Consider the following 21,000-nt stretch of genomic DNA (forward strand, 5'->3'; position numbering starts at 1 on the left):
ATCAGTTACAACAGGATACTGTAAACAATAAATTTCAAAAACAATTACAGGTTATTTGTAAATATTGCAAAAGTGCATTTTTATACATTTGAAAGCAAGTTATTGAGCGGATAGAGGCAGGTAGATGTAAATTAATGTAAATTAATGTTCTGAACCGCCCCAAAAACATGAGCGCTATTGTAACCAATATGCTGCTATTAAACAACAGTTTATGATCATAATGCACTAGAATTCATTTTCGAGTTAATGGGCTAGGATTAGAAGTCTAGGTGTCGACTCGGAGAGAGGAGGCAGAGACCAGAATTTGCTTTGTGATGGTACCATATATTATGTAAGAAAATATGTGGACAGACAAACATTTGAAATGGCCATTCAAACCCAACAATAACAACCATGGTATGTACAAACAAACAAAGAACATAAACAGTTCCGCAGTACTTCAAATAGGCATGATGTGCAATAAACGCAATTTGGTCGCAGCAGTCTTGTTAAGTTCTTTAGATAGAGTTCAGTGTTCAAAAGTTCAACAGTTCATACGACCCGGGGTCCCGATTGAGTATCCAGAGGGAAGGTAGTGACCCGTGGGGAGGAGTGAGTGAATGAATGAATGTAGGGGGGGCCGTAGACTGGGGTGCGAGAGTTTGCGAGGGTGGCTGCAAGAGCCTCCTACCAGCCCGGACAGAGCAGGAGGTCGGGGTTCCTAGTGGGAATCTCCAGGCATGGATACTTCTTCTTTGGGACAGAATTCTGTTTCAGTAGCTCGCCATCAATGTAAAAAGCCTGGCCTGCATAAAACAGCACCAAGGAACAATAGGTCTAAGCTGTGTACACATTTATCAATCCTATAGTACATAACACTAATCGCATTACAACCTCTCATAATTTCTCTATCCACATTGTACAATATAATCATAATTTAGACATGTCCAATCAACAATCAAAAATGTGCAACTATTAGCTGATAGTAGCAAACCCCACTAACTGGGTTAGTATATCACTAGACAAATCTAAACAAAAGTGCATATCAATATACACATAAAAGAGCATTAAATTCAAGGTACTTTTTGTATAAAAAAACTAGCAACTTAATGCTTAAGGTGCACTGAAGTGCGTAGTGCGCAAGACAAATTCAAAACATTACGTCAATATCATAACAATCACAAGTTTGGGCTAAAAACCGCCACTACAATCCTTGCTTAACGACTTTCAGCTATAACATTCAATACAAGAACCTAGTTTACATCATAAATATTTGGGTTTGGTGAACATCCTAAAGAACGGATAGAAAAATGGCACAAATAGCAAATGCTAACCGGACCCCCCACAAAACCAAAGAGGTGCGGCTAACGCTAAGCTACATGGTTGTGGTGTGCGTTCTTACCAAGTCCGCGTTTCACTGAATGCACGGCTCGTGTAACGTGGTCCGGCACTGGTAGTCGGCTCCTATGGTTTACATTTAAGTATTTTAGTTTGAGACATTAAACGGATATTATTAAAAGAAACCCGAGTGTACAACATACCTGCAGCAGCAAATGTTTGGGCTTCCCTCGCGTCTACCGGTAACTTCCGGATACCCGTTACTAAAGAGAGGTGATTGTCGGGACGCGGTTACATGACCCTATTCTCGCGATAGCACGGAGGTAACCATAGAGTTGGAGATGGGCAAATATTCATGGTGAATTCGACACCTGCGTTACACTATGCTATTGTTGAGGCCATTATCAAAACAATAAGCCCTTGAACTAAACCAGCATAAGCTACAAAACCGAGGACAATAGCTGCATGTTGTTTCATCAGAATTTGAGCTAACGCATCAGAGCAGTCACCGCTTTAATCTTGTCGTTTACAACTTCCTGCAACATTTGTAAATCTTCTAAATGTGAGTTCCGTTAAGTCTCGCGACTATATGACACAATTAAACTTCACAAAACCAATCAAATATCCCATTGTAGATTAAGTTAATGAAATGGTAAAACTGTGGAGTGAGAATAGAAGTCCCCAAAAAGGCCAAAACATTGCAAATCCTTTCAATGGAAACCAGAAGCTTTCTCCGAACTGAGCGCACTGAGACGAGGGGCAGGAGGGTGAGTCACCTGACAACTCCCAACATGCACTTCTTTGCATATATTTGTCTTATTAAAAAAATAGAGGCCTGAGGTTCTGTGAGTCCTGGAGCGTGTTACCAAAACTTATTTTCACTTATATTGGCAAATATGATGTGAGGGGCAGGAGTAGTTTTATATCCGAGAGGCTCATTATATACGAGATTATCTGGGAACCATAACTTAAGAAAGCGCCAACGGAGGGGTATAATAAGTGTCAGATACCTGTAGTGGACATATCATGAAATTGGACCCATATAGTGAGGAGCACGTCAATGGATATGCAGTATCTCTTGCGGGCCGATACGGTGCACGTACGTCGGCCCACCAGGAAAACTCCCGGTACTCCCGATGGCCAGTCCAGTCAGTCCACTAGATTAAAAAAACAACTGTAAAACTCAGGGCTATGTTTGATGGTGAAAGTTCCCACTAGCACAACGCCAAGGGAACGGTACTGAAAACCACCAATTTGGGGGGCAGTGTTCTGATCTGGAGTTCAGCAACACCATGAGCCCAACGAGATCAGCTGAAGATCCTGAACGACCAACGGATTTCCTCTTCCCTGATGACACTGGGATATTAATGTCAGGATTCATGGGGCTGACATTGTGAGTGAGTGGTTCACGGAGCGCGGGCTGGATCGGTTGCCACAGAGTCCAGATCTAAACCAATGAGAATCTTAGGGATGTGCTGGAGAAGGCTTTGCACGATGGTCACACTCTCCCATCATCAATACAAGCAAGGTCTTGGTGCAACACTGGATAGACATTGCGGACTTTTATTAAAACCAGGGGTGGGAACCTCTCAACTGGATACGATACGCGATAGTGATAATCTCACGATACGCCGCGATAATCGATATATTGCACAATAATAACCAAAGAAACATCATGTTTTTTTTAACTTTTTTCTTACATTTCATAGTACATTCATGATTTACATTTGTCTTCATGTTCTTTGTACCCCTTTGACTTACATGGAATTGAAAATGAGTCTATGGATCTGTCAGTGGCATCACTTCATTTACATTTAAATAAACAAGAAACCACTGTCTTATTTCAAAAGGAATAAATCCTTTTCGGCCGGGCCTCGCTAGTCTCCACATTTGATATTCTGAGATTATGAGTGATTACAAAGAAATGTCCAACCTGTCACACAGTTCAGCTGTAGACCAGTGGTTCCCAACCCATTCCAAAAACTATGGCCACTACAAATGTGTAAAATAATGAATGCTAAAAATAATTTCAAACAAACTGCAATTGGAGTGTTTGATGCACCCGTGCTCCTTTCTTATAAACTACAACGACAATATGTTCGCTAAACTCAGGGAATAGAATTCAAGAGACAGTGGAATAAGTATGGATAAATATTAGGGGTTCAGCTCTAACGGTTTGGTGCATCACGGTAGTGGACAATCAAAAAAATAATAAGTTGGTTTTGAACTGAAATAGCCTAATGATTGTTGTTAGACAGTATTTAAAACCTTACAATAAAATTGGCAATGTTTTCCAAGCTGCTTTAGAATCAAATGTACCTCTGGGCTGACAATACGTGAAAGCAAAATAGAAAACAAATGGTCCAGCAGCAACGTAACAAAAAAAGGAAAAAACTACGCAGGGCAGGCCATGCGCTCGTTAAGTGGTAGTTTCATTTTCGCTTTGACTCACGGAGGATAAATCAGTCGGAGCAGCGCGTTTGATTAGAGGCTCGTGTTTGAGCAGGTTTTGGGCAATGTTTTGTGTGTACTTTTTTTCGGAGACAAAGCTTTGGAGACGGAATACGGTCAGCACCAACCACGCACAAACTCAGTACTGTCGCCAGGCTTCCTGGTGTTCCCAAACGGTCTCCCATCCCAGTCCTAACCAGGCCCGTCCCTGCTTAGCTTCAAAGTCCGTATGGGAAATAAACATGGCGGCGCCCAGGCAGCGGCCATTAAGATAGCATTTTCTATAATAGATATATATATATTTTTCATAAATATACATGATGTCATCAAATAGTAGTGTAAACCCTGGCATAAAACATCTAAAAGACAATAATCAAACAGTAACATAGCAGGCCCAGAGGAGCACTAACACCTAACGCTTGTCGGGGAGGGGGCATTCTGCAGGATGGCGGAGGTGGGGGGGACTCGCTTAGATGTCCCACAAACACTCGCTCCAGCTGTCTCACCAACATTCCTCTCTGGGTTTTAAATAGCAACACTACGACCAGGAAATGATCCACACTGTCCTCCAATCTACAGCTTATCCTTCAACTCCAATGTCTGCTCTTTGTGTGACAGAATATGAAGAATGAAGAGATGAGCACAATTGTAGTCATGGATTTGGTAAGTTTCACACACAAACTATGCACCGGATTGTAGCACTGGCTATTAAGGGGAAAAACATCAGCATTGTTAAGGCCAGCACACACCAAAACGCTTTGACATTCGCCTCTATTATTATTATGGTAACTTTGGTGAATTCAGACGAGAGCAGCAGAGACAGAGAAACCATGGTCAGGACTCCTGCTTCAGTCTGAGCAGGGAAACTCCCGTCTGTCAACTCGCTATTAACCAAAACAGAGCCACGTTTACCCTCTCTCACCGACGGGTCTTATTATATCAACGATTATTGGCTGAATTACGTGTAAAAACGCTACACTCTTTGTGAAAAGCCCTTGACGGGTCACATGGACATGAGATGACGTGCTGCGTTCTGGTGTGGCATCGTAACAAGCTCCACAGCGACAAAAACACTTTCCAGCCGCTAAAACGGTCCAAATCAGAGCTTTCTTGGTTGCTTTACGCTACCTATCAATATTGTTTGGTAGCCAAACACATTCCATTACCCATAATGCAACGGGCGACCCGAGATGGGCATTCAACTTATTGCCATGAGAGGGTGACAACAAGAAACTATTTTACTGATACTAAGGCCGGCGCTTGGGGACCCATCTCCAGATATGAAGCCAGGCTGATGGTCAGAAACCCCTTGCAGGAAGATTCACCTATTGTACATGTTTTTAGTAGTAGGGGGAAACCGGAGTGCCCGGAGGAAACCTACGCAGACACGGGGAGAACATGCAAACTCCACACAGAAAGGCCCCGTCCAGGTGGGAATCGAACCTGGGACGCAATGCATCACGGCAATGATGGAAAAACCTGAGGTGCTGCTACACATTTACAAACACAAATAACTACATTTTTCTAATGGATTTGTGGTTGTTTTAGACTTGGCTGTGCTCGGCTAAAACTAAGTGCACTTGATCCAATCGGCAGCAGATGCCAAAGGTTTGGCCTCTCCCTGGACAATTAAAGCAAAAGCAATCGATATCAGAGCAAATGTTCACGACGCTGTAATATCAGTCTGCCTGACCCAAGTTCAGGTTTGATCTTTCAGACCAAATCAAGAACTAATCTGACTAAAAAGATAAGACATATAGTAAAAACCTGCTCTCGTGTAGCAGGAAGACATTTCCAGTCGGTGATTTGGGCCAGTTGGCTCCCATTAGCCTCCCTAAAATGTGGCCCAAGTGTGAGGGACGTTTCTAAACCAGTAAAGATACAAAAGATGGATCCTCGTGAGACCCCAAAGAGACGAGACAAACGTTATACCGATGCTTTGGAGTTTGCCCATCGAGATTTGAATGTGATGGTGACTCTTGCTTATCCTGCGACGGCGTTGTCCCCCACAGGCTTGGACGGACTACAGGCTGACGTGGAAACCTAAGGAGCACGAAGGCATCACGGTGATGAGGATCCCCGCGGCTAAAGTCTGGCTGCCCGACATCGTCCTCATCAACAAGTCAGTGAGAGGCTACAGAATACAATACAATGTCATTCTCTGTGTTTTTAAAGCCAGCGTCCTCAGACTCGTTCTGATCGTTTCATTGCACACACCGCCTCCACTGCGCTCTCTTAACTGGCAACTATTGTTTGTAGCTTGATCTAAGCCTATGTGTGTGAATCAAAATGACCAGCTTTGAAAATATCAATGGTTCCACTATGTCCCAACACAGACCACTAATATATACAGTATTGATGACACGTAAGCAAATAGTCTAATAAGCAGCTCCCTCTCTCTAATGACTTATTTTATTTGACCTGTTTTTACTACAGAGTGGCCGTACCAGCCATGAAGGACCCAGGTTTGTTTTTAAAGTAAACAAACAGCTAGCTTAGGAGCTAAAGACATCTGAGACCTACACATTTCGTCTTCTGAACCACAAATAATGATAAATAAAGCACATTATATATTGGGAAACACTACCCTTGATACATTGTACCTGCCATATTAAGTACAATATAATGTGCTATGTAACACTGTGTAATAACTTGTACCTACAGGCTACACAATGGAATAATGTGTATTAGTACTCTGGTGGTGCATAATGTGATAAGACATCAAACCCAAACTCTAACCCTAACCTTAAAGGAACAGGCCACCGTTTTTACATACTGAGATATGTTCTTACCTGAGCTTAGACGAGTTCATGTGCACCTGTCTGGTCTTCATGTGTGTCCTCAGTCACGTAAACACAGCACAGACGGCGTTAGCATTTAGCCTCTCCCTCTCCCCTCTATAGCTCCAAACCAGATGAAGATAGAAGCTACCAAGCTCTTCCACGTTTTTCCCCATTTAAATATGGTTACGTGAAGTGTTACACGATCCAAGAATAATTACACAAAATTAAACAATGTGGATTTTCCAAGCAGATAAAAAAGGGGGACTATATTGTAAGGCGTAATAATACCAGGAGTAGTTCGACATCCGCACAGTAAAGTGAAAATATTACTGCGCAGATGTCGAAGGTAAGAACATTATCCCAGTATTCCTTTAAGCCTTAACCCTAAGGGTCTAATGTCTTATTACATTATGTACCTCCAAAGTAGTAATACACATTATTCCATTGTGTATGTGCTGCATAGGTACACGCTATTACACATTACACTGTGCTAAATTTAGTTGAGTACAATGTATCAAGGTAGTGTAGACGTCTATTGAGGTCAGGAAAACATCAAAACAATGGACTAGAGCTGGACCAAAAATGATGGGGCCAGTGTGTTGTTTCAATTTGCAACAAAATAAATAAATGATGCAGACGAGTATGACGCAGTCACGTTTAAAACTGGGTGTTTGTGTGGCAGTTTGTGGCAACATGGCACTAGCATAATGACACTTTATAATGAATATCTTGTGTGCGCAGTAACGACGGAGTGTTTAAGGTAGCGCTCGACGTGCACGTCCAGGTTTACCACTCTGGGAAAGTGACATGGACCCCCCCCGCGCTCTACCTCAGCTCCTGCAGCGTCAAGGTCGGTGCCTCACACAAATACTACTGTATATGGACTCACTTCTGGCATTTAAAGGAACAGGCCACCGTTCTTCCACACTGAGATATGTTCTGACCTGAGCTTAGACGAGTTGATGCGTACCTGTCTGGTCTTTGTGCCCGTGGAAGAGCTTGGTCGCTTCTAACTTCACCCCGAATATACTGGGGGAGGCTGAATGCTAACAACATATGTGGCCGTTGTTCGTGACTGAACAGTGGCCTGTTCCTTTAAAGTTGTTGTATCCATTTTATTTTAAAAACATGACAAAAAGAGCAAGTTACTAAGATTTTTTTTTAGCTAGTTTGTCAATTATCAGGGAGAATAGCCAAGCCGTCTCACGAGAGAAAGGCTAACAACCACTAGCTTCTTAGCTGGCTGTTTGCAGAGAAAGTGTTGTCTTCGTGTGGATATAGCCTACATTAAGTTCCATGTGGGATTTTTTCCCGTGATGACTCCTCAGTGGCTCAGATGGTAAGAGCAATGTACTTAAAACTTCACGTTTAGCGTTTCAACCCCAACTCCAAGTCCAATCAGTACAGAATGGTAAGGAATCTTTAGAATTTCCTTACTGGCATCTAATAAAGAGCAGAAGTCTCTCAGATTCAGTTTTCCTTTCTTTGCTGACTCTGCCCGTACCTGATATCATGAAGAGCACGGTATCAGTGAGCACCTCCGGCCATTCCCCTTTACGGACGGCTAAGGCCAGGCTAATGTCTGCCATGTGTGTACCAGGTGGAGTACTTCCCGTTTGACTGGCAGAACTGCAGCATGGTGTTCCGTTCATACACGTACGACGCCTCAGAGATCGACATTCAGTACTCTCTGGACTCTTCGGGGAAAGAGATCCACGAGACCCTTCTGGACGAGGCCTTCAGCGGTGAGTATGTTTACAGGAATCCAGATTTGTAGCTTATTTTACATCTACGTTTTTTATGTGACAACAATCTTTCCGTACGATGCTTATTTTCTGACGCGAGTGACCCGGAGATAATCAGGAAGGAAATACAACATCGTACTGCGAAAGCCGGCTTCCCTCGAGTATTCATTCCTAAATATTGACATATTTGTATCCATGTGTACTGTGGGAGGTGCCCGAGGTGACGCTGTAATCCAAATATGGTCATTTCCTTTATGGGTGACAGCGGCAGCTAAAGGCAGAAGAAATATATTCACACGTGCAGACAAAACTGTAGGGAAGGGGAAGGCAACATCAGGCCCGGGGGCCAAATCCAGCCCTCCAGCACAGAACATCTGGCCCCAAAGATGATTTTGAGAACTGCAAATCTGCAAACAAAAGCAAGGCATTTATTTAGTTTCATGCTGTTTCATTCAGTTCGACATCCGAGCTTCTGAGCATTGCAAGAACCTGCTTAAAAAAATGAATACTAGCATCGCAACAAGAAGATTATGACGTTACAGTAGGTGTTGTTTCTGATCAGATCTTCAATAATGTGTGTGTGTGTGTGTGTGTGTGTGTGTGTGTGTGTGTGTGTGTGTGCGCGCTGTGGTCCAGAGGGCGGGGAGTGGTACCTCCGCCACAAGCCGTGCCGTAAGAACCGCGACGACGACGGCTACGAGAACATGACGTTTTACCTGATCATCGAGAGGAAGCCTCTGTACTACGTCTTCAACATCATCCTGCCCTGCATCCTCATCACCATCATCGCCATCTTCAACTTCTACCTGCCCCCCGACGCCGGTAACACGCCCACTTTGAACCATGTTCTGCTAAAGCGGCATTTTCCAGCTTTTACGAACAACCATAACAATCCTCCATGTCCACACACTTCTGTTGGGCTTCAACTGTTTTCTAAGGTTCCTGAATCACTTTAACTCTTCCATTATCTGGTCCAAGTTTCTAGCAAGAGAAAGCTCAGTTCCCAGATACTACAACAGCCTGTAGCCGCACTGCCCAGACCGTAACAGCCTTCCCTGTAGTCGCGCTGTGGAGGTCTCCAAACCCTCCTCTCGGATGTCGACCCGTGAACTTTTAACGTTGTTAATCAGGCCTGAGCACCGGCGTAACGTCCACCGACTGAGATGGAGTCGGCCTCATTGTCCGTAATGGCCAGGGCAGAGCGCACTAATTCACACGGATGGGTCCGCTCCGTTCAATTGACCACTGCGGGTAAACACTATCTGTACCTGTCCGCTCGCAGCAGCACCTCTGCTGTCCGGCAAGAGCTCAGAAGCTATTTCAAATCCTAATGGCGAAGAGAGTTGTTGCTGTTGCATACTATGGACAACATTGTATACATTGATGGATGTGTCAGGAGAACAGTTGATCTGCTTTGATAAAGGGGTGCCCCTTGAGTCGTGCCATCTGCTTTTTGAGTGGTCTTTTGCCCCATGTGCACAGGACAAGTGTTACGTAGGGCTTTGAAGGATGGCTCCTGAGGATACAGAGTAAGTGATCATTTCAATAGATGATCTTTGACGTCTCCTCAGTCCCTCCAGGCTTCGGTGGGCATTTTGTGTGATTGCTACTAAAATGCCTGATTTTGTGGGTCATTTAATTGTCAAAAGTTGTGCTGAAAAGTTGCAGGGATCAAAGGGAGTTCAGCTTCCCGATGACCTTGTGTATGAAACTGTTCATCAGTCGACTGGAACTGGCCCGTGGATTCCGCAGTCTCCTCCCTGAAGGCGTTACCTTGAAGAGACTGTGTGATGGGTGCGTAGGGTCCCTGGTGATTTTGACTTTGGCTTTGCGGGTGAGACATGTGGATAAGAGTTCTTAATAAATGAGACTGCGAGGAGAGCAGGCCAAAGGACAAATGTCTGTTTATAGCGTCTAAATGCACACGCAGCTTTATCTGTCAGATAAAGTGAATATAGCCAAGATTCAGGAGCTGAGAAACAAAACTCTGACAGAGGGCGAAAGGAGCCCTTATTTATTTTCTTCAAGTTTATATGTTTTATTAAGCCTTGTCCGAAAAATACACATTCACATACACTTTACTTCTGTCACATAAATAAAATGCTGTTTTTAAGAATTAGTTAATAGTTAACATTTTGCATTTATTATCTTTTACAAGAGCAAAGAATGACTTTTTTGAGTCTGCATTTACAGACCAACAGAAGGTTTGGTCATTGTAGTGTGATATAGACTGGTGATGTGATTGGAAAAAAACACATAATACCCCCTCTTTAAAGGGGAACTATATTAAGGCTGCCTTTTTTATTTTTTTTATTACTTTATTGTGTGTTTTTACATTTCAAATGTGTACATTTTTACATTTCTGTTATTACACACAATATTGAGTTTTTTTTTCTCCCCTTGTGTAGCAAATAAAATCGACAAACAAAAGGAGCTATTACAAACCTGATGCGCTGTGACAGTGCTTCGAATTCATACATGATAGCTAGAAACAGAAACAAAATAATAATAATACAGTAATGCCATGTATTTGAAGAAAATGGAAAGGGACTCCCCATCATGGGATTATAATTCTTAAAATGTGTATATTCTAATATATATATATATATATACACCTATATACACATTTTTTATTATCATTATTATTTTTTAATTATTATTATTTATTCATTTATTTTATATTACTATATAAATCTGTCTTGGATGAAGAGAGACCATTTGTTTTGGAACTCAGCTTCTTTGTCATTTATTTCATGGGTCAATCTTTCCATACGTTGTTTGCTGTCTATAGTTTCGAGCCAGTTCTTAACGTTTGGGAGTTTTATTGATCGCCAATTCCTTGTAATTTGTTTTAATGCTGTGATTCTAAAGATCCAAAAGAGATATTGCACACGTTGTTTTGCTCTTTTTGGTGGTATGCCTAGTGTTAGATGTTTTGCGTCGAAAGGAGCCCTTAATGGCACACGCTGTAGAGCCAGTCCCGGCCGGGCATTCGAGAGAAGGCGGGGCTTCAGTCTGAATTACTTCAACCAGCTTGATACTTCCTACGTGCAAATATAACAATTACAATGGATTCAACTGAACAGAAACTTCTACTGCAGAAGGTTTGGACTTAAGGAATAATTGCAATGGAAATAGCGGATTATTGAAAAAGTTGCAACCGGGCAGATTTCATCAACATTCTTTGGACTAAAACTAGACTGAAAGGAAAAAGAAGTGTGATTACATTTTGACTAAAACTATTTTGGTGGAAAGACTAAAATGTTCTCAAAGAGAGTCCACGCGCGTTCAGGGCATTTCTCTGCGTCCATTTCCTCTTCCAGGTGAGAAGATGGGTCTGTCCATCAACGTCCTGCTGACCCTGACTGTGTTCCTGCTGCTGTTGGCCGATAAGATCCCGGAGACATCGCTGGGCGTCCCCATCATCGTCAACTACATCATGTTCACCATGATCCTGGTCACCTTCTCCGTCATCATGAGCGTGGTGGTGCTCAACCTGCACCACAGGTCTCCCAACACGCACCGGATGCCCATGTGGATCCGCAGGGTGAGTTTGCTACTCAAACATTCACTAAATAACTATGGCATGGCTAACTTCGCCTAAAAATGACAAGTCACCTGCAGTGATATGTTGAGGAGGACGCTATCGGTGTGTTTAGCTGTAATTCACCTTCTGACTATCCACCGCTCTTCAGAACAAACATCTCTGGTGGTCCCCAGCTGTAAGGAGTGGGTAGTCGAGTCTGGGCGAGCTTCAACCTGCAAGTGAAGGGGAGGGAAGTGAGCGCTGTGGACTGGCCGGTGGAGACGGGGGTTAGAAAAGACATGTCCTGGGTTGCAGCCTGCATGTGAGAAGGAAAGAAGCTAATGGTGAATCTGAGGAGCGTGTGGAGCAGGAGGGGGGGAAGGGGGGAGTGAGAGGAGCAGGGGATGGTGCTTTAAAAGCATGGCAGTGGCAGCACAAGCGCAAGGCTAACTGAAAAATGAGCAAAGTTCTTCAGTCAGGGCGATACAGATGCTGATATTTTCACCAGACATCGCTGATCGACAGGGCTGCCAACTTTGGTCGTTTAGTCGACAAATTGGGCGATGTTGTCATGGTCGACCAAGATTTTCATTGGTCGGCTAAATGCACGTACTTTTGCAACAATTAAGATCAGGCGTCTCAGACACGCGGCCCGGGGGCCAAATGCGGCCCGCAGGCAGTGTTAATTTTGACAACATATTTTAATTTAGTTTTAGTCTTTTGACGAAAATGTAATTCGATTTTAGTCTAGTTTTAGTCGACTAAAATGGCAAGTAAATTTAGTCGACTAAATTTAAGACTAATTTAGTGGACTTTGCATTTATAATATTCATTATAATCGTATTTAATGTTGTTCCTCTGCTTCATGGAGCTGCTCCACATGAACAAAGCTCAGAGCTGATCCTTTGGCAGAGAATTTACATGATCTGAGGCTCTTTCAGACGGTCAATAGAAGCTTGGATGATTTTAGTCTCTCCTTTTCATTTTTATTTAGTCTTATTATAGTCGACTAAAATATCTGGACATTTTAGTCATAGTTTTAGTCTCATGAAAAACTTTTAAATTTAGTTTTAGTCCAATTTTAGTCGTCAAAAATAACACTTTGACTAAAATTAAGACTAAATATCTTAGTCGATGAAATTAACACTGACCGCAGGGTATTTTTTTGCGGGCCCGCGAGATGATTCCTTATTTAGATTACATGCGGCCGGCCAGTAATTTACATTAAACACGTTAGAACTACATTTCCCATAAGGCACCACGCGGTAGCACCAATGCCGCTTTTTTTCAACAAAGAAACGGACTAGAAGCAGCGATTGTGAGGGAGGAGCTTCTGAAACAGGTGGAGACCGTCAGAACGCGATGTGCTGGAGAAGTTACAGCTGCAGCAGGACAAAAAGCACCTTCACCATCTTTACCTTTATGACTTTGCAAAGTGAACACATCGTAATTAGTGTTTAAAAGCGTCACAACAGTAAAGTGAGGAGCCTTTTCTCTCAGAGCCTTTTCCGAGATAAATGAGTCGAGGAGCTCCGGGTTAACGTGAACCGATTCACTACACCGTGCAGCGCAAAAGTCGAAGAAATGAAACGGAACCACGCGGGCGGAGCATTTCACAATAAAGCACATGGCTTGATGAAACAGAGACAAGTCAGAGACAATATACAAAGGACATTTAAGAACAGATATGATGATGGTTCAGAAGACCCTCATGGACGTACAATATTCAAGGACCGTGACGTCGCCCGGCATGGCGCAGCCGGGGCCCCACCCTGGAGCCAGACCTGGGGTTGGGGCCCGAACGCGAGCGTCTGGTGGCCGGGTCTCTGCCCACGGGGCCCGGCCGGGCCTAGCCCGAAGGGACGACGTGGGCCCGCCCTCCTGTGGACCCACCACCCGCAGAGGGATCCGTAGGGGTCGGGTGCGGAGAGGACTGGGTGGCAGTCAGAGGCAGGTGCCTCGACGACCTGGTCCGCATGCCCAGCTTCTGGCGTTCGGGACATGGAACGTCACCTCAATGGGGGGGAAGGAGCCTGAGCTTGTGCGGGAGGTTGAGAGATACCGACTAGATATAGTCGGGCTCACCTCCACGCACAGCTTGGGTTCCGGATCCCAACTCCTGGAGAGAGGCTGGACTCTCCATTTTTCTGGAGTTGCCCGCGGGGAGAGGCGGCGGGCTGGGGTGGGTTTGCTCATATCCCCCCAGCTCAGCCGCCACGTGTTGGAGTTCACCCCGGTGGACGAGAGGGTCGCGTCCCTACGCCTTCGGGTCGGGGACAGGTCTCTCACCGTTGTTTCGGCCTACGGGCCCAACATCGGTGCAGAGTACCCGGCCTTCTTGGAGTCCCTGGGAGGGGTACTAGATAGTGCTCCGACTGGGGACTCCATTGTTCTGCTAGGGGAATTCAACGCCCACGTGGGTAACGACAGTGAGACCTGGGAGGGAGTGATTGGGAAGAACGGCCTCCCCGATCTGAACCCGAGTGGTGTTCTGTTATTGGACTTCTGTGCTAGTCGCAGTTTGTCCATAACGAACACCATGTTCGAGCAAAAGGGTGTCCATAAGTGCACGTGGCACCAGGACACCCTAGGCAGGAGGTCGATGATCGACTTTGTAGTTGTGTCGTCTGATCTCCGGTCGCGTGTCTCGGACACTCGGGTGAAGAGAGGGGCTGAGCTGTCAACCGATCACCACCTGGTGGTGAGCTGGATCCGCTGGCAGGGGAGGAAGCCGGTCAGACCTGGCAGGCCCAAGCGTGTTGTGAGGGTCTGCTGGGAACGTCTGGTGGATCCCTCTGTCGGTGGGGTCTTCAACTCCCACCTCCGGAAGAGCTTCACCCAGATTCCGGGGGAGGCGGGGGACATGGAGTCCGAGTGGACTCTGTTCTCCTCCTCCATTGTCGATGCGGCTGCTCGTAGTTGTGGCCGTAAGGTCTCTGGTGCCTGTCGCGGCGGCAATCCCCGAACCCGGTGGTGGCGCCCGGAAGTAAGGGATGCCGTCAAGCTGAAGAAGGAGTCCTACCTGGCCTTGTTGGCTTGTGGGACTCCTGAGGCAGCTGAGAGGTACCGGCAGGCCAAGCGTGCTGCAGCTCGTGCGGTCGCAGAGGCAAAAACTCGGGTCTGGGAGGAGTTCGGGGAGGCCATGGAGGAAGACTATCGGTCGGCCTCGAAGAGATTCTGGCAAACCATCCGGCGCCTCAGGAGGGGGAAGCAGTGCTTCACCAACACTGTTTACAGTGCGGGTGATGGGGATGTCGTCGGGCGGTGGAAGGAGTACTTCGAGGACCTCCTCAATCCCGTCGTCACGTCTTCCAATGAGGAAGCAGAGGCTGGGGACTCGGAGGTGGGCTCGCCCATCACCGGGGCTGAAGTCACCGCGGTGGTGAGAAAGCTCCTCGGTGGCAAGGCTCCGGGGGTGGATGAGATTCGCCCTGAGTACCTTAAGTCTCTGGATGTTGTAGGACTGTCTTGGCTGACACGTCTCTGCAACATCGCGTGGCGGTCGGGGACAGTGCCCCTGGAATCGCAGACCGGGGTGGTGGTCCCTCTCTTTAAGAAGGGGGATCGGAGGGTGTGTTCCAATTACAGAGGAATCACCCTCCTTAGCCTCCCCGGTAAGGTCTACTCCAGGGTGCTGGAGAGGAGGATCCGGCAGGTAGTTGAACCTCGGATCCAGGAGGAACAATGCGGTCTTCGTCCTGGTCGTGGCACACTGGACCAGCTCTATACCCTTCATCGGGTGCTCGAGGGTTCGTGGGAGTTCGCCCAACCAGTCCACATGTGTTTTGTGGATCTGGAGAAGGCGTTCGACCGTGTCCCTCGTGGTGCCCTGTGGGGGGTGCTCCGGGAGTATGGGGTCCGGGGCCCTCTGCTAAGGGCTGTCCGTTCCCTGTATGAGCAGCAGGAGCTTGGTTCGCATTGCCGGCAGTAAGTCAGACCTGTTCCCGGTGCGTGTTGGTCTCCGCCAGGGCTGCCCTTTGTCACCGGTTCTGTTCATTACTTTTATGGACAGAATTTCTAGGCGCAGCCAGGGGGGGTGTCCGGTTTGGGAGCCTCAGAGTCTCATCTCTGCTGTTTGCGGACGATGTTGTTCTGATGGCTTCAACAAACCAGGACCTTCAGCACGCACTGGGGCGGTTTGCAGCCGAGTGTGTAGCGGCCGGGATGAGGATCAGCACCTCCAAATCTGAGGCCATGGTTCTCCACCGGAAAAAGGTGGTTTCCCCTCTTCAGGTCGGTGGGGAGTCCTTACCTCAAGTGGAGGAGTTCAAGTATCTCGGGGTCTTGTTCACGAGTGAGGGACGGATGGAGCGTGAGATCGACAGACGGATCGGTGCGGCGTCAGCAGTGATGCGGTCGCTGTATCGGTCTGTCGTGGTGAAGAGGGAGCTGAGTCGGGAGGCAAAGCTCTCGATTTACCGATCGATCTACGTTCCCACCCTCACCTATGGTCATGAGATTTGGGTAATGACCGAAAGGACAAGATCGCGAATACAAGCGGCCGAAATGAGTTTCCTTCGCAGGGTGGCTGGGCGCACCCTCCGAGATCGGGTGAGGAGCTCAGTTACCCAGGAGGAGCTCAGAGTAGAGTCGCTGCTCCTTCACGTCGAAAGGAGCCAGCTGAGGTGGCTCGGGCATCTGTTCCGGATGCCTCCTGGTTGCCTCCCGCGGGAGGTGTTCCAGGCATGTCCTAGTGGGACAAGGCCTCGTGGAAGACCCAGGACACGGTGGTGGGACTATGTCTCCGAGCTGGCCTGGTGTCGCCTCGGGGTCCCCCCAGAACAGCTGGAGGAGGTGTGTGTGGACCGGGAAGTTTGGGCATCTCTGCTGAGACTGCTGCCCCCGCGACCCGGCCCCGGATAAAGCGGAAGAAAATGGATGGATGGATGGATGATGATGGATCTACCGCTTTATTTGGATTATATGGATGTATGGGCAGCACGTGTACAGCAGAAGTGAGACAGGGAGCTGCAGTCTGGGATTAAAGGTGAGATTAATGTGATTTTTTTACACATAGATGCACCGTTGACATTGCTTTTATGTATTTAGTATAGTAGTTACAGCATGAGCTCCCAAAGTTTTATGTCTTATGAGTTTAGTTTGGGTTACAATTCTAGGAGTTTGGGTCAGAAAAGGGCCATGCCAGGATGCTCTCCAATCTCCTTTGCCTCCAATCCTTCACGAGCAGGAAGTGGAAAACATCTTCTTCCTGCACAAAGGTTGCTTCTGCAGCGGTGAAACAGTGACAAAGACCGGAGAGAGCCGTGCGGACTCGTCCTTGAGTCCTCTCTCCTCGCAGCTGTAGCCTCCTGAACTCTCTCCGCCGCTCCAGCTTCTTATCGCGCCGCCGAACACCGTGTCTCTCCGTAATTAGCTTTCCATGAGCGGGGCCACCGGGCGCAGATGGAGGTTCAGGCTATAACATGACGTATGTGTGATAGTGCTATCCAAAGGTCTCCAGTGTCGCCTCCGCCGCCGCAGCACCACTAAACCTCATTATAAACACCACGCCGCTCTGATGATGGATAAGGTTATTGCATAAACAGAAGCATTTTAATTAGGGTTGACTTTTCGTTTAGGGTTTGCCTGTTTCATTAAGGCCCCTCACAAACTGTTTGCATGGTTTGTTGGTCTTGGAAATGAGTAGAATGGAACTGGTGGCATGTAGAAGGGAATGAATAATGTAATGGAGTGTCCAGTGTTTCGTTAGATATGGAAAAATCCCTTCAAATATGGTTGAAAATAAGACTGGGACGTTTGGTGACTGTAGGTGTTATTACAGTCCAAACCTGCCATGCAATGTTCATTCTGACAACCTATTTTTGATTTATTCAGTGAAATCACAGCTGCTTGGTGGACCAACAAAGGACTAGGCCTGTTTTTCTTTACAAAGTTTCACTGGAAGCGGATCTTTTTGTTTACTTTGTTAGCCAACAAGAACATCCGGAGATTTCAGCCGTAGGTTTAATCACAAACTACTTTATTACAGTATTAGTCAGTAAAAAATCCAATTACTGAAGCCAAGTATTAGAGCTACCTTGTGAACCTACCCCCCCCCCACCCTCCCTCGGATGAAACATATCGTGCTGTTTCTTTTGGTGATGTCACTTCCAGTCACTGTGAAATGTGTTTAGTGACTTCAGAGAGACAGTAAAGTACAGTTGCATAAGTATCGGCCCCCCTTTAAATTGTCTACATTTTTTTATATTTAACTTAAATTTTATGTGAAAGACACACCCTAAGTGACACACAATCATGAAGTGAAATGAAATGTTTATTTTTATGAATAAATAACTGAAGAGTATGATGTGCAGAAGTATCTATACCCCTTTCCTTCTACTGCAACCAATCGCCTTCAGAAGTTTCCTGATGATTTCTGAATGATCACATGTTGACCCAATGACTAAACAGAGTCTACCTGTGTGTAATCTAATGTCAGTTCAAATACAGCTGCTCTGATGGTCTCAGAAGTCTGTTAGAGACTATTGTGGAGCAGAAGCATCATGAAATCCAAGAGCACACCAGACAGGTCCAGGATAAAGTTATTGAGAAGTATAAAGCTGGGTTAGGTTATAAAAGATTTCCAAAGTACAGTTAAATTTACCATCCAGAAAGGCACCATGTGGCCTCCATGTGGCTTCTGGTAAACAGCAAACAGGACTTTTTAAAAATGGCTTGTTCTAACCACTCTGCCATAAAAGCCACATTTTTGCAGTGTCCGACTAATACTTATCCTGTGGACAGTTTCCCCCACCTGAGCTGTAGCTCTCTGCAGTTCATCCAGGGTCATCAAAGGCTTCTTGGTAACAGCTGTGGTCAGTGCTGTGCTTGTTCGGTCAGTAAGTTTAGGAGGACGGCCGGGTCTTGGTAGTTTTGCAGTGATGTCAGACTCTTTCCATTCCTGGATGGTGGATTTAACTGTACACAGAGAGATGTTTTTATAACCTAACCCAGCTTTATACTTCTCAATAACTTTATCCCGGAACTGTCTGGTGTGTTCTTGGACTTCATGATGCTGTCTGCTCCCCAATAGTCTCTAACAAACCTCTGAGACCATCACAGAGCAGCTGTATTTGAACTGACCTTACATTACACACAGGTAGACTCTATGTAGTCATTGGGTCAACAGGTGATCATTCAGAAATCATCAGGAAACTTCTGAAGGTGATTGGTTGAACTAAAAAGAAACGGGGCCGGTACTTATCCCACTTTTCAGTTTTTTGTTCATAAAAAAAATTCAAAATCATGTATACATTTCATACTTATGCAACCCACTGCAGATCATGTAATGAATTGGCTGATTTATTCAAAGACTAAATGAAAGACTAAAAAAAACAAAGAAATCTTTGATCATAGATTTGATTCATTCTCACTCGCATTCTCAAACCTTCCATCTGAAAGTGACCCAATCTTCTCTGCAGATCTTCCTGCACATGCTGCCCCCCGTACCTGTGCATGCGGCGGCCCAAAGCCGAGACCCTGGTGGTGCTGAAGCTCCAGCCCATGAAGCAGCCCAAGGCCCCCCTGGGCAAAATGTCCGACGAGTACTTCATCCGCAAGCCCGACTCCTCAGTGCTCTTCCCCAAACCGTACAGGTCAGGAACACGACAGGACGTGTGTGTGCGTGTGTGTGTGTGTGTGTGTGTGTGTGTGCGTGCGCGTGTGTGCGTGCGTGTTTGTGTGTGTCTGGCAGGACAGTGATGAGACGGCACTTCCTCTCTTTATAATTGCCTCAGAGCTCGTCCCTGTTCCAGTCTCAGCTGAATTAGCCCCTGAACGCTCATTTATTTGCCGTTGATGAGGTGCCCCCCCCCCTCCCATTGACGCTCGCCCCGTCCCCCACCCCACCCCCTGGTCATAACCTGTTCACCGGCCGCACGCGGCGCTCCGGCTCTGCATGTAAACTCCCCCTGGTCCCACAGTGCTGACGCAGATGTGTGAGCCCTTCTTTGAGGGTAGAGTGGAGCAACACTGACCTCTGCTGGTCAAAACTACACCTGCACCTTTAGTGTGCGTGACCTCAAGTTTTAGGGAAACACTGCGGGCGTTCTGAACATGTCACCTTGGAAACAAATAAATTGCCTAATCCTCACAACAGGTATCTTATTATTGCACTGATTTGCTTCTCTAGATTTAAATAGGAAATGATTACATAAAGGACCCTTTTCTACTACTTTTTACTACTTTTTTTTTAAGAAGTATGTAAAATAAGAATCCGAGTACACTTCGAGTATACTTTTTGGTAACACTTTACATTAACGGGCCGGTAAGTCCTTGGTACTTACAGTGGTAATTACAGTGGTACTTATGGTGGCATTTACACTGGTAGTTCTGGATACTTATTGTGGTACTTAAAGGATACTATAGTGAGAATTGCAAGTGATGTACTTCTAGATACAGTGGTAACTCTTAGTAATGAAGGTTGTGCTTCTTGTTTTCCCTAATGCTGTTTTATGTTGTTTTATAGTCACACAATCCTACAAATTACGTATGTAGAAGTACCACATTTACTACTACGGAATTACCAATAAGTACCATAGATGTATCACTGAAACTACTAGAAACTATCATTTAAAGTACATAGAAGTATGACCTTCATTCTCCCTAACCCTAACCCTAATGACTAGTAATTATGACTTTTAGTACCACAATAATAACCTAGTATTTATCCTGTAAGAACCACTATAAGTACCACGGACTTACCGGCCCGTAATGTAAAGTGTTACTGGGACTATACAGAGTTTAAAAATGTTCCTCCCCAGCAAAGTCCTATGTGTAGAATGAGCTCAGACCTTTTCACCACAACTGCCTCTAAAATCCTGCCCTGTCACTCAGAAAGTTGTCGCTTCGGGGTCTGAAGTGCCGTCATGCACGAGCTTAAAGCAGCACTAAGTAACTTGTTTACGTTAATAAATCCTCTCCGTAGTCCCTCTGGGGGTGATACAAGTGTTAATGGGATGATTGGGGGGGTCTCTCATCTCCCCCAGGTGTCTCTGGCCAGAAAACCACAACTGCAACTTGACTGCCACCGGACCGGAGCCACCAACACACACTAATAGAATCACGAAGAAGAAGCTAACAGGCTAACGGGCAAAGCTAACTGCGGGCTAGCGCCACTTTAACAGTATTGCATCTCCATTGAGTAATTGATTGTACAACATCACCCTCTCCCTTCGCC

At 45.9% G+C, this 21,000-nt stretch overlaps 1 pseudogene across 1 annotated transcript in view; it reads left to right on the forward strand.

Annotated features, from left to right (window-relative positions):
* LOC306980604 (acetylcholine receptor subunit beta-like) overlaps window positions 1-21,000 on the forward strand; it is a 42,923-nt pseudogene that overhangs the window by 6,658 nt on the left and 15,265 nt on the right. Inside the window, exons 3-9 of the transcript XR_013794307.1 lie at window positions 4,387-4,431; window positions 5,781-5,890; window positions 7,293-7,401; window positions 8,152-8,296; window positions 8,933-9,118; window positions 11,620-11,843; window positions 19,244-19,417. The product of XR_013794307.1 is annotated as an acetylcholine receptor subunit beta-like (transcript). The remainder of the gene's footprint in view (window positions 1-4,386; window positions 4,432-5,780; window positions 5,891-7,292; window positions 7,402-8,151; window positions 8,297-8,932; window positions 9,119-11,619; window positions 11,844-19,243; window positions 19,418-21,000) is intronic.

Source organism: Gobius niger (genome assembly GCF_951799975.1).
Source record: "Gobius niger genome assembly, chromosome: 21".
In the NCBI taxonomy this organism is placed as follows: domain Eukaryota; kingdom Metazoa; phylum Chordata; class Actinopteri; order Gobiiformes; family Gobiidae; genus Gobius; species Gobius niger.